General features: G+C 35.2%; 1 pseudogene across 1 annotated transcript in view; it reads right to left on the bottom strand.

Moving 5' to 3' along the window:
- Positions 1-13,253, bottom strand: part of LOC149562124 (condensin-2 complex subunit CAP-D3-like) — a 110,600-nt pseudogene that overhangs the window by 33,249 nt on the left and 64,098 nt on the right. The window contains exon 2 of the transcript XR_016363895.1: positions 6,623-7,705. The product of XR_016363895.1 is annotated as a condensin-2 complex subunit CAP-D3-like (transcript). The remainder of the gene's footprint in view (positions 1-6,622; positions 7,706-13,253) is intronic.

Below are 13,253 nucleotides of genomic sequence, written 5' to 3'. Positions count from 1 at the left end.
GACATGTCATCATTTTTATTACTTGTCATCGAATTACATGGCACCATTTTCTTTGTATTACTTGACATCGCGTGAATGTCTTTGTAATTGTTGGCCATTTAATATTTTGAGTCGAACAGTGTTTGTGGTGTAATGTATTAAGTATATATTGATTATAATATGCCATGCAACGTCTGGCATCTTAAATTTCTATGCCTCAATCTTCGTAACAGTGATCTCTTCGTTTTCAGCAGGAAAAGATCTTTCATTTCAATCATTAGTTGAATAAAAATTGAGTAATGAGAGCATCACATTGTTGAACATTCTTCAATATATATATGTGTGTGTGTGTGTGTGGGTGTGGTGTGTGTGTGTGTGTGCGCACGTGTGTGCGTGTCCATGTGCGTGTGTCTGTGTCTGTGTGTCTGTGTGTGTCTGCAAAGTGAGTCCTCTTTTGGATTAAGTGTGCCTTATGAGATAGCATCTTTATGTATGTGATATGCAAACAACAGATTTGTGTGTATGAGCTATCCTCATTATCATTATATCTGTAAGATACTTGAAGATCTATTTTTCACATCTGCATAGTTAAAGTGATTGAACTCCATATAAGGTTGATTGTTGATTGTTGATTGTTTGGTATCAACAATCAGAAGCTTGCGAAGCAGTGTATAGAGTTTGCAGGATTCAATAGAGGAACTTATTTCCAGATGTGGCTAGGTTTTTTATCTCGAGCAAGAAGGTTATCCCAGGATAAATATTTGTGTCTTCTGTTATTGTATTTCTGCATACTGTGTTCTTATATTCAGGTTCAAAACATTAACAGTTTCCCATGGTGAGGAGGGCTTTTTGCTGAGGATAATAATTGTGTCATCTGTTATTGTATTTCTAATTATTGTGTTCTTATATTCTGGTTCAAAAATATTAACGTGTGACCCTATGACTTTAATCATATACTTTTATAAAGTAGTCATGGTGATTGTTGTTATGTTGAGATATCAATTTGATATTGAGAAAAACTGTGATGAACTCTCTCTTGCTAAGAGGGAATGTTAAAAGTTGAGTAGCTGTGACAGAGTTTTTCGCTCAGCTGGGAATTGCTTGAGTGTCAAGCTCCTTATTTTCATAAAGTTTCTCTTGTACTCACATTGCTATTGACCGTTGAGAGAAAATGACATGTCATTATTTCTATTACTTGGCATCAAATGACATGGCACCGTTTTCTTTGTATTACATGGCATCGTACAAATGTCTTTGTAATTGCTGGCCATTTAATGTTTTGAAGTTGAACAGTGTTTGCAATGGAATATTTTATGTGTATATTGACTATAATATGCCATGTAACATCTAGCATCTTAACTGCCAATGCTTCAGCCTTTGTAACAGAGATGTCTGTTGGTTTTCAGCGGGAAAAGATCTTTGATTTCGATCATCGGTTGGATATAAGTCAGGTAATGAGAGAATTCGTTACTGACACTTTTTGGTTGCGACCTAAGTCACAAGGTTCGAATTCGAATTTGAGTTCGACAATCATAGAATTCGGATGAAATTCGATGAGGGCAAATTTTTATAGAAGAAATCGGATTAAATTCATCTATTTTTTAATATTTTTAAATATAAATATATCTAATAGATGAAATTTTATAAACGTCTATTATTAAAATTAAAATATATTTTGTAAGTAATAATTTTAGACACATCTAGTATTAAATATTTTATATATATATATATATATATATATAAAAGATTTAATTAATAAAATTACAATATGATATAGTGTGACTATTTTTATCTAACAATATATACTACTTAAATATAACATTTTAAAATTTATATTATTAAAAATTTAATATATATTTTAATAAAATATAATTTATGTTTTACAAATTCTATTAAAAAATATCTAAGTTGCCAGTTCGAATTCTAGTTCGGATGTGAGTTCAACATTTGGGTTCGACATTCACTCATTTTTGGGGGGGTTGGGTTTGGGTTCGTTTTGGGTTCATCTGTACTTGATTTTTTTTTATTACATATATGTAAAAAAAATTTATATATATATATAAAATTTTACTTCGAACTTATATCTATATCTCTATATACATTTATTAAAATAATAAAAATGCAATTAAAATAATATCTCTATATTTATATCTCTATATGCAATTAAAATAATTGATGTCGGCTTTTATAGTAGTGTCGTTTTATTTTTCCATGAAAGGTTATTTATAAATATACTATCCTTCACAAAACAAGAACCTATTTCATTGAAAACTAATGAGAACGCACAGTGCAGTCAGGAGGAAAATAACATATAGTTTCAGATTAGCAGACTTTTAATATGGGCGGACCAGATGGAATGAGCATAGCGTGACCAGATTTCTTCATTGTTCAGAGATGTTCCATTTTCAAAATTACGAAGGGGCATCAACTGTGGAGGAGAATTATTATCCCTGTTTTGATAGTGCTGTCCGAGAATTTTTATTGATTTTTGTTTTTTCTGTGTGCATATTCTGTGCAAGGGAGGTGCCAGCTAATCTGTGGAAGTTGTAGATGAAAAAATACGATGTGATGGAGATCTTTCGAAGATTACCATGTCCTATTTGGTGAGACTGAAAATAATAATAATAAACTTAACTAAAAAACAAAACCCACAGCAGCATCACAGAAAAGTCGGTCAAAATTCACTGGAAAAAACATAAAGATAGTTCCAAATCATCGGGAGAGGTCTGAAGTTGGTCAAAGTCTCATCACATTCAACTAGGGTTCTGCGTGGCGATTTTACAGCGAATTTTCCAGAAAAATGCAAATCTGATATGAATTCAAACCAAATTCAAATATCGAGGGAATCGACTTCCAAATTTGGGGGTGGACCAGTGAATATGGTAACATAGAAAATATTCATAATGTTCTAAACTATATCAAATATTAGGAAAAGCCTACAAAGCCGAAATAAAATCAAAACAACAGCCATCATTGGTCGGGCGCAAGAGGTCAGGTCACGGCACGATGTAGCGCAAAAGGATTTGCAAATGGAGATTGCAGTGCATCTTCATCAACACAAAGCATATTTTTCAGTCTGCACTCACCTGGACACAGAGACACAGTTGTTATAAAGATATGGCTAAATTGTCCGTGTTTAGCATACAAACATAGGGCGAATTTTATCGTTTTTTTAAATTAGAAATTCAGCAAAATCCGAACGCCATGGTTGATATTCGCCAAATCCTATGACTTAGGTTGCAACTATGTGTACCTACCATAATAAATAATCTCTTTCTTGCTAAGACAGAGTGTTAAAGTTTTATAGCTGTGAGAAAATCATTTATTCGCGCTTCCTTGTTCACACATGGAGCATCAAGTGCCTTTGTTCGCACACAGAGCATCAACCTTGGTGCCAGGTATTTGATGACTTGGCAAAGTACACGTACCTTTATCCTGGCTGGTATGCCTTATTTATGTAAGTCGACGGTTATGTTTATTCAGTCATTGTAGTGGAAGTTTGTTTCCTGAATTCGACAGTTCTCCGGTCCACCAACAATCCTCTTCAAATGATGTTGTAAAGTATGCTGTGGTGTACATTATGTAAAATCAGTCGGTTAAGCTTCTGCATTCAGAGATGGCGTTATGTGTTGAATCATAATTAGCATACCTTTATCCTGGCTGGCATGCCTTATTTATGTAAGTCAAAGGTTATGGAAGTCGATGATTCGGTCATTGTAGTGGTAGTTTGTTTCCTGAATTCGACAGTTCTCCAGTCCACTGACAGTCCTCTTCAAATGATGTTGTCATAGTACGCTGTGGTGTACATTCTGTAAAATCAGTCGGTTAAGCTTCTGCATTCAGAGATGGCATTATGTGTTGAATCATAATTAGCATACCTTTATCGTGGCTGGCATGCCTTATTTATGTAAGTCGACAGTTATGGAAGTCGATGATTCAGTCATTGTAGTGGTAGTTTGTTTCCTGAATTTGACAGTTCTCCAGTCCACTGACAGCCCTCTTCAAATGATGTTGTCATAGTATGCTGTGGTGTATATTCTGTAAAATCAGTTGGTTAAGCTTCTGCATTCAGAGCTGGCATTACATGTTGAATCATAATTAGCAAAGGTAGCATGGTCTCATGCAGAGAATTTGCTCCTGTATCTAGAAAGTTTTTTGATCAATTTTTCTGTTCCGAGTATTATTGCATAAAAGACACATCATTATCATATTTGTGTGTAGAGACATATTACCATAGGCTATTGTTGTTCAGCCTATAGTTTCTTAATGATCATATCTTGCAGCACTCAGAACCATGTATCATTATCTGTTATTGAAATTTCTAATAGTGTGAAGACTTGTGTATTTTGGCACTGTGTAGAAGTACTGAGCATCTCACATATTTTGTATTGCATCATTATCTTGATCTGAGTGTGAGACTTAGACTTATGGACTGTTTGTTAAGTGAACAATCATAAGCCCAAGAAAACTGAAATTGTTTGAAGCATGCAATAAAGGATCTATCTTTGGCGGGCTGGGTTGTTTCCCTCTGGAGGAGGGTTTTGCCCAGGACAATAACTGAGTCATCTGTTATTGTATTTCTGATTATTGCATTCTTATATTGTGGTTCAAAAACATTCACTATTATTAAAGTCATTTATAAGCCCTCAATATGATAGTGGTTAGCGTGCACTCATACTAATTTCTGGCAGCACCCTCATTCAAATAACAACAATAACAACATGGACCATTTGATATTCATAATGCATTTATAGACTGGGGTAGTGAAGGCGCAACAGGATCTCTTAATGATCTGCTATTGGCCAACAAGGAAACATTTATCTCGATGCAAACAACAGGGCATTCATTGTAAGATATGTAACTGAATCTCTTTATTGGTTTGTACATAAAGTTGGTATTCATTGTGTTAAGAGACTCTTTAAAGTCAGATTCTTAAACAAAGATAAACTAAAGCATGTTACTAGTTTGCAATTCGGTTTCTCTTTCATAGAGTTGAAACTATTTCAATATTTTGGTCTCCTACTTGAGGCTCTCCCTCTTGCAATGGACTTGTGCATTATGTCTTTTGCTCTTAGAGGATTGCATCACATTAGCAAAACATTCTGTTATGCAAAATCCTTGCATAACAATTGATGTTTCAATTTAGAAAAACAAAACCAAAAGAATGCTCCAATAATCATAAAACTTTGCAGAAAGGGTTACAATCTAAGAAGGCAATTGCAACCATGGAAAAGATTTATCCACTATATTTCATACACCAGAACAAGACTGAGGTGATTCATACTATCTACAATGCATAAATCTGTAAGTGTTGTGAAATGAATACCCCCAAAATCTGCTTACAAGTATTCACAACTATATGGTAATTTTATCAAACCCTTAGCTTGCAGTCTCCGTTATATGCTACAACCCTTATGGCTCTAAAAGGTTGTATGTATCATGTTGTGCTTGGCATGTAACATAAATATAGGAATTGAAAAAAGCATAACATATATTGCAGAAAAAACTAGCACACTATATTTATATTGATTTCCAAAATTTAATAAAAAGTGCAAAGCTGACTCACTGAATACTCCAGTAATAAATCGGAACAAACATTGTTTAAATCAAATAGTTGAGAGTGTGGCCCTTGCATTGACCTGCTGCAAACAAGATGCAACTGCTACAGTAACTCGGTTGCTACAATGAAACTGCTACAGTAACTTGCTACAATGACACGGCTGCTACAATGACGCACTGCTGTAGGGATGTGGCTACTACAATGACGCGTTACTACAGTAACTCAGAAGCTACAGTAACTTGTTACAAGAACTTGGTTGTAGCTGGAAATGCACCCAATCCGCCGGATATAAAGCTGATAGCAATGAATTTCAAAGGCCAAACCCTAAGGGAATGACGTCTAGAATGTCACACGAGAGGATAGACATCCTCTAATGCCAAGAACATATCTACAACTCACACATCCATTTTCTTCTCATATTCAACCTGCCGAATTAAGCCACTAACACTCCCTTTTATTCTTTCTCCAAAGGTCCATTCCACACACACGAGCAATGTGGGATAAAAGATGTGCGATATAAAACATATTAAAATAATCACTTATGTCTCCCTTAGGCACCCCTTTTGATTTGCACACATTTCTATAAATATATTACTTTAATAATACTTCAAGCATAAAAATATATTAGCTATCGGACTCAAAATAGCACAAGTTATAGCTCGTCGGAAAGCTCTCGCCGCGGAGTATCAAATTCAATCACCAAAACTAACCTCCCCTGTGCCCTGTTGACTTACTAAAAATAGTAAGTATGCCTGAGACTAAGTAAATCAACTCTGTTTTGGCCCAAACTAGAGATGACTAGGCCAAAACACTCTAAGATCCCTTCAAACCCTTCGTTAGCCCTCGGGCTCATGTAGAACTAGACTAACACACACACACTTGGTCGACTGCTAAAGTGGGGACATTACATGTTGTGTATTTTCCAACAAATAGGTTTGTATGGATTTCAGACCATATTCAAAGTGTAAAAATAAGGCAAACAATACAGAGGCTCCTAATTATATTTGTTAAACCATAAACATTTTGTAGTATTTGATTTAGAGACTATTATTAATAATTATCAAAAGTAATATGCAACTGCACCTCTGAGAGAGCTAGCAGTCCAGCCTTCTTAATGCTAACCATGGGATCACCACAGGCTGCCCCCATTGCTTGCAGCATTGTCTCATCTGGAGGTTTCCCCAAAAGAGTTGTTGTCTTTGTCATCAGAATCAAAGCAGCTTTCCGAACAGCCACTTTATCATCCATACACAGTCTCCTCAAAAGAAATCCTAAATCAATATGAGCTACCCCTGGAGTGATTGGTGTTGCACCTAGACCATCTGCATTGGAATGAGGTGAAGGTGTTTGACATCCAAAGGAGGGGCACTCCTGCCCTGGAGTGAAGCACTTTTCAGCATCTGACGGCTGTACATTCAACCCATGAACCATATTATTTTCAGCACCCCGAAAGCCCATTAATCCTTGCAAATGAATCCAACGTTTCATGTTGGCTGAAAGAATATCAATAGCTTGGGCCATGTTTGTAAGGGCACGGGATAACGTATTGCAGGCACTTTGTCAGAACAACGGTGAAGCAGGGCCTCAAGGCATCTCTCTCCCCACCAAATGGGTTTTGTTGTATGTGGACTCGCTTTGCTACAATTGGCATTGAAATTAACATTGGCAGATCCTTGAATGTCCTTATCAGAGAATTCAGTGCCATCCAACATGGCATCCTCGTCCCCATTGCCTGTTTCCTTGTTCAAACCATCAGCCTCATTTCAATCCTGAAAAAATCTGTATTTTCCATTTGCTTGAAGATAGAGCTGTCCTCTCTTTCAACCTCAACCTGTCTGTTCAGACCCAAAGGATCAGGCAGACCTCCAAGAAGGGAAATGACCAGATCCACAGCAATTAGTCAATATCGAGGCTTTCCTAGCGACAGCTTAGCCACAAAAATTCCAAATTCCCTCTGTTCCCTACCACTCAACCCTCTAACAATCATCAGAATTGCCTCCACCGTAAGTGATTGGGCCTCGGTCTTCTCTGGAGCTTTCAAACTCAAATACCTTGTAAGTGCCGCCACAGATCTCCTCACTGATTGGCTTTTGATAGCAATCATCTCCTTTGTAACGAACTCAAGAACAGCAACCCGGATCTGAGCCCTACGCTGGGTGCTCCCACCTGAAATCAGTTAAATTTTGAGTCACAGAAATTACAAAAATATATTTACCAAATTTCTCATCTCAGATATCAAGGAATTATAGATTATTGGCTGATTTGTTACACAAAAAACATATATTTACCATTAATCATCCAAATTCTCATTTCAGAAATTGAGCAATGAAATTCAAAATGTTTATTGATTTTTTTAATTAAAAAATCAACAATGTGATCATTTAAGGTCTGACATTTCGAATGAGCTGCCTCTCCCTGAAGATGGCAAAGGCACCTCACTTGATCTGTCAGACCATAAACAAGTACTAAATTAATCCAGAATTTGGTCTCGATATAATTGCCCATGAAAGCCTTAATTATTTTTTTTACATAAACCTACATTTGAAGCTTGTAAGAATTTTTTTTAAGTAACAATACAAACAAAGCCTTGATTGTCAATTTACTGAGCAGACAAATCTAATATTTGAAAAATCCATAGATAATAACTTGAATGCCTGTAAATTATTGGATTGTTTATTAACATGTTGACTGATATACTTTTTTAAAATTCAAGTAGTTGCTACTAACAATATCAATGCCTTGGCAACTATTGTTTATTTATTTACTTAGTATTACATGGACATTTAATTATTTAAGAAGTAATATAGACTCGCACACAAATCTTACTATATTCCAAGATGTTAATAGCTATAAACATGATGCCATCATCAAATTATATACATCAATAGAATCACGTCAAATAACGAATTTCACTTATTCTTGGCACATTGACGGTCTGCATCTTCAAAATTCTCTTGAGAGTCAAGTTTGTTGAATTATAAACACCACAAATACACTGGAAAGTTGATGAAGATGCACCAAAGGATCCTCCTACATGTCCAAATCCTTATCAAGGGAACTGAAATGTGTCAATGCATTTATGGATACACATCAATATCACTCATCTCAAACTCAATCCACAAAATATCAGAACTTTTATAAGCAATATGATATTAATTTCACCATACTACTTACTGTAATAAATCAGGTATTTAAAGAGGTATGAATAGTGTAAACTACATCAGAATTGTAACAGCTCACCGAAATACAATAGTTTAATCTGCAATACTTGCCAGAGGAAAAACTAGCTTTGGTAGTGACAGTTGCAATATGATCATTTTTTGCAATTAATTCAAAGGGGCTACTACAACAAATAAGTACACAAATAGTTGTCCTCTTTCTTGATCTATCATATAAAAACTAATGACCAGTGAGAATTTCTCTAATGCTCCTCAGTACAATACTTAAGTCACACTTGTCTTCAAAAATTACATACTTTACACTTCTATAACCATTTGCTGGTGATATTGAAGCTTTCCCTTGCACCCAAGGTAAAACCTAACATAGCTAGAAGTGGAGAAGATGTGGTTTGATTAGTTTCCCATACTCAGAATTCACTTCTGCATTGCAGCTTCAATATCAAAATCTGTAAATTTAAGTGCTTATCACCAAGAAAAGAGAGATACAAACTCAACAGAAATTGAATACAACATTATCAATTTGCTGCAATTCAAAAGAAAAAACTACATCACATGAGTTACATTTACAATTCTCCCTAGAATTTATATTTCATATATAATATATTGTTTAGATAATAGCAGCACAAATAATTTAGGAAAAGATCCACGAATCAAAAGTGAAAGTATTTTCCAAAGCTCTTCTAGGGCAGGATTAATAATAAGAGATTCAAAAGGGGATCTCGTTGCTTGTGGAGGCAAACATCTTATGAATGCAACAAATAATGTTGCAGAAGCTGAGGCAGCGCTACTGGAAATCAGAACCTCAAAAAAATTAGGAGCCACAGGACTACATGTTGAAGGTGATTCGCAAATAATCATAAACGCCATTATAAAAGGTGACATGGAGGGATGGCACCTCCAGAACTCCATCTCCAAAATCAATGATGAGACAGCATTCTTTGAGGATTTTATCATTATGTTATCACACATAAAAAGACAAGGGAACAGGGAGGCTGACACAATGTCCAAACAGGTTTTAAACCTTATCTTGCTTGAAATTGCTTTTGAGAATTTCATCAATGTCAAATGGGAGGAATGAAATCAACCTAACATTTATTCCCCTACACACTGAGTTAGCCACCATTCCCCTTCCCATTAATGCAACATGCAGCCGATGGAGTTGAGGTGTTGTCCTTTTTTCGAAGTACTAAGATGGATGTGACAAGTCTTTAATTGCATTTCCATTGATAACCACCTTAAGTAATTGAGGTATGTGCCCTCAAACTAAAAATCATTGTAAATTTGTGGAGAATCAGCAGAGTGAAATCAGCTTGAGTCTGTGAACAATGGAAATCGCATTCAAACTACAATACCAGAAACAACAAAACCATTTTCATCATCACAGCACAAAAATTTGCCATCACACCAACACAAACATCTATCCAATGATTATGACATGGACACAGCAGTTGGGTGAAGGTAAAGACATAGTAAGATTTATGATGATGAAGTTGGTTCCTCCTGGGGCATTGTTGGGTTTAGATGAAAATTCTGGAGGTCTCCATTCCAGGCATTAGAATTAATTTCGGTGAGAAGCAGACTGGTCTTGAAAAAATACCAAGCACGAAGTACACTCCATTTGTCTGGAGGTTTGATGAAAGGTTAGGCATAAAAGATTCAAGAAGGTAAGGAAGGCTTGATTTACCCAAAAATTATTGGTTAAGTAACATATTATTGATGATGGCATTGCATAAATGAAGGCTCATCTGGGATGGACTGCATTTGATGAAGAGAAGTTGCAAGAGCTAAGAGGAAACAAGGTTGAGGAAGATTGGTATGAGGCTCAAATCAATACCATGCTTAGAGAAAGAATTCAAGGCTTCGTCCCTCGTGCCCGTGGATGAAGTCTGGGTAATCTTCCCTCTCTCTCTAGTGTTTGGTCTGGTTGGGTTGTTGTCTTTTGTTTTGATTTTCTTTTAAGTTTTTGTAAAAATTGGCAAATTGCCAATAGTCTGGTCTTCCATTGAAGTGTAAGAACTTCATGGCAGAAGTTTTATTGCCAATTTCATTTGAAGTATGGACTACAGACTTTAGAAAGATCTGGTTAGGGCAGGATTTGAGCCCTATTTTGCTTAATTTTGCAAAATGTGAATAGCAAGACAATCAGGAAGGAACGAAATTGGTTTATAATGTAAGTCTGATGATTACAAGGAAAAAAACTCATCATCGACAAAGTTGTAAATATCAAGGGTGTAATGACTGTCATTCTTATGCTCTGGTTTTTCAGGGTGTTAAGGCATCACTGAATGCCGAATTTTGTGAACTTGATGTTACATTGTAAAACTTCGTGTAATGGTAGTGGCAGAACTTTTGGATGGATTGTTCATAGTAAGGACTCCATTGGTGCAAGTCTGAAGTTGTTTTCAATAAACTCCTCTAGTTTATGTAATGTTTCTTTATCTTTTAATAAAATAAACATTATTACTGAAAAAAAAAAGTGAAAGATGTTTTGAAAAAATGGAGTAAATGGCTAAAAATCAGATATCAAAGAAAATGTAGAAAAGTGTTAAAAAAAAGATGAAAAATTACTGATTTAATTTAAGGGCATTTACATAGCATATAGAAATAGAGCATATAAATAGATTTTTAGTCTTTTACCCATGGATTGTAGAAAATAGCATTCTGTTGTTTATATCCATATGGCTAATTATACTGCATTGCAGAGAGCATTCTTTGGAATGCATAACTAATAACTAGATGGTTACAATCGACAAACTTTCTATTACAATATAGTTTGTACAAAGTCAACCTGCATGCTAGGTATAAAGTTCTGTCATGGGCAGTAATAGATATATTAAATATATCAGTGCACAAGTGATCTCGAAATTAATATATAACTCCATATCTAATTTCGTAAAGATATATATATATATAATATATATCTTATAATATATAACTAAATAGTATAAACAAACCCATGTTATAATATTTCAAATGAATATATACATATAGAAATAAATACATTAATAAATGTATATATAATATTAATATTATTATGAGTAAAGATATAATAATCATTAATCCCTTATCGATAAACATATTGGTGTCTTCATAAATATAAATGAATTATCATTATTGATAAATATATTATTATCTTACTGTTGATAAATATCAAAAAAATTAAATATATACCAACAGTGATTTAGCATTCGTATGTAAAAAGGCAGTGACAACGACTTGGAGAGAGCTGACAGGAAATCAACATGACCAATAACAACCAAAAGCAGTCGCATCACTTGATAAACACTACTCAATTACATTTTAAGGATAGGGCCAATGGATCAAAAAAGACATTGAATCCTTGGCCAGGGGTCTCAAGCTGCAAAGCGAGACCATTAAAAATTAATCTGCAGAGACCTTATAATACTGTTTGTGCATTGCAGGATAGCGAACAGGTGATTAAATTTCACAGAATATGTTGGGTTATATTGTGGAACGATACATATGTATGATGATTACTATTGGAAAAATATATATATTTATGACAGTAATAAGAATGTTATTCCTAATTGCTTTAACAGATTATATAAGAATCAGAGGCCTCCCCCCAAATAAGTCCCTCATGATGATAAACCTTCACAGTTGGAATGTTAGAGGACTGGAAATGGCAGATACAAAATTCACTGTTAGAAGATGGTGCAATAAACTTCAGCACAAAGACATTATTTGTCTGCAAGAGATTAAGGTGGTTGGCTTTCAGGCATCTTGTATGCTGAAATTTCTTTGGGATAGAGCCATAGGCTTTCATTTAAATCATGATAGAGGGAAAGGTGGTGTTGCCATTCTTGTGATTCCTAAGTGGGCTGAACTTATTGTGCAGCATGGATGCTCACCTTGTCAAAGAGCAATTTGGGTGATTTTTATACAGAATGAGGAATTAATTGGGTTATGCAACATCTATGCCCCTAATGATTACAGGGAGAGGGCGAAACTGTGGGAATGGTGCTCCTCTAAGCTACCTAAGGCTTACTGGATTTTTGTGGGTGATCTCAATATGGTGAAATATGGTTGTGATAAACACGGAGGATTAAAGCACTCCTGGAAAAGTAATGAGCAATACTTTTGGCTAAAATTCAAAAGATGTTTTAACCTTCTAGATCCTCTTGAAAAAATGGGGAATAATTTCAAGGATATATGGCTCACCTGGTGTAATAACCAAGGAGGCAATAATATATTCTTTTGCAGACTAGATAGGATGTATGGTGATTCTTCTTTTTTCTCCTTTCAGTCTACTTTGGGGCACAAACCTGTGGAAGTTTCTCCTGCATCTATCTCAGACCACACTCCCATTCACAGTAAGATTCTTATCAATCACAATGGGCTCGACAACAATTCTACTTCTAGGGATAAAGTGTTTAAATTGAATACCTCTCTTCTAAAAGACCCTGATACTCAGGATGCTATTAAAATGGTGATGCTCTTGTCCAAAATGTGTAATCACTCAGAGAGACCGGTCAAGCAATGGACTTGGTGGAGGCATGAAGGAAAATTTACCA

Source organism: Cupressus sempervirens, chromosome 4 (genome assembly GCF_028749045.1).
Source record: "Cupressus sempervirens isolate cs-2001-9-10 chromosome 4, ASM2874904v1, whole genome shotgun sequence".
Lineage (NCBI taxonomy): Eukaryota > Viridiplantae > Streptophyta > Pinopsida > Cupressales > Cupressaceae > Cupressus > Cupressus sempervirens.
This window is presented reverse-complemented; position numbering and strand designations above follow the sequence as displayed.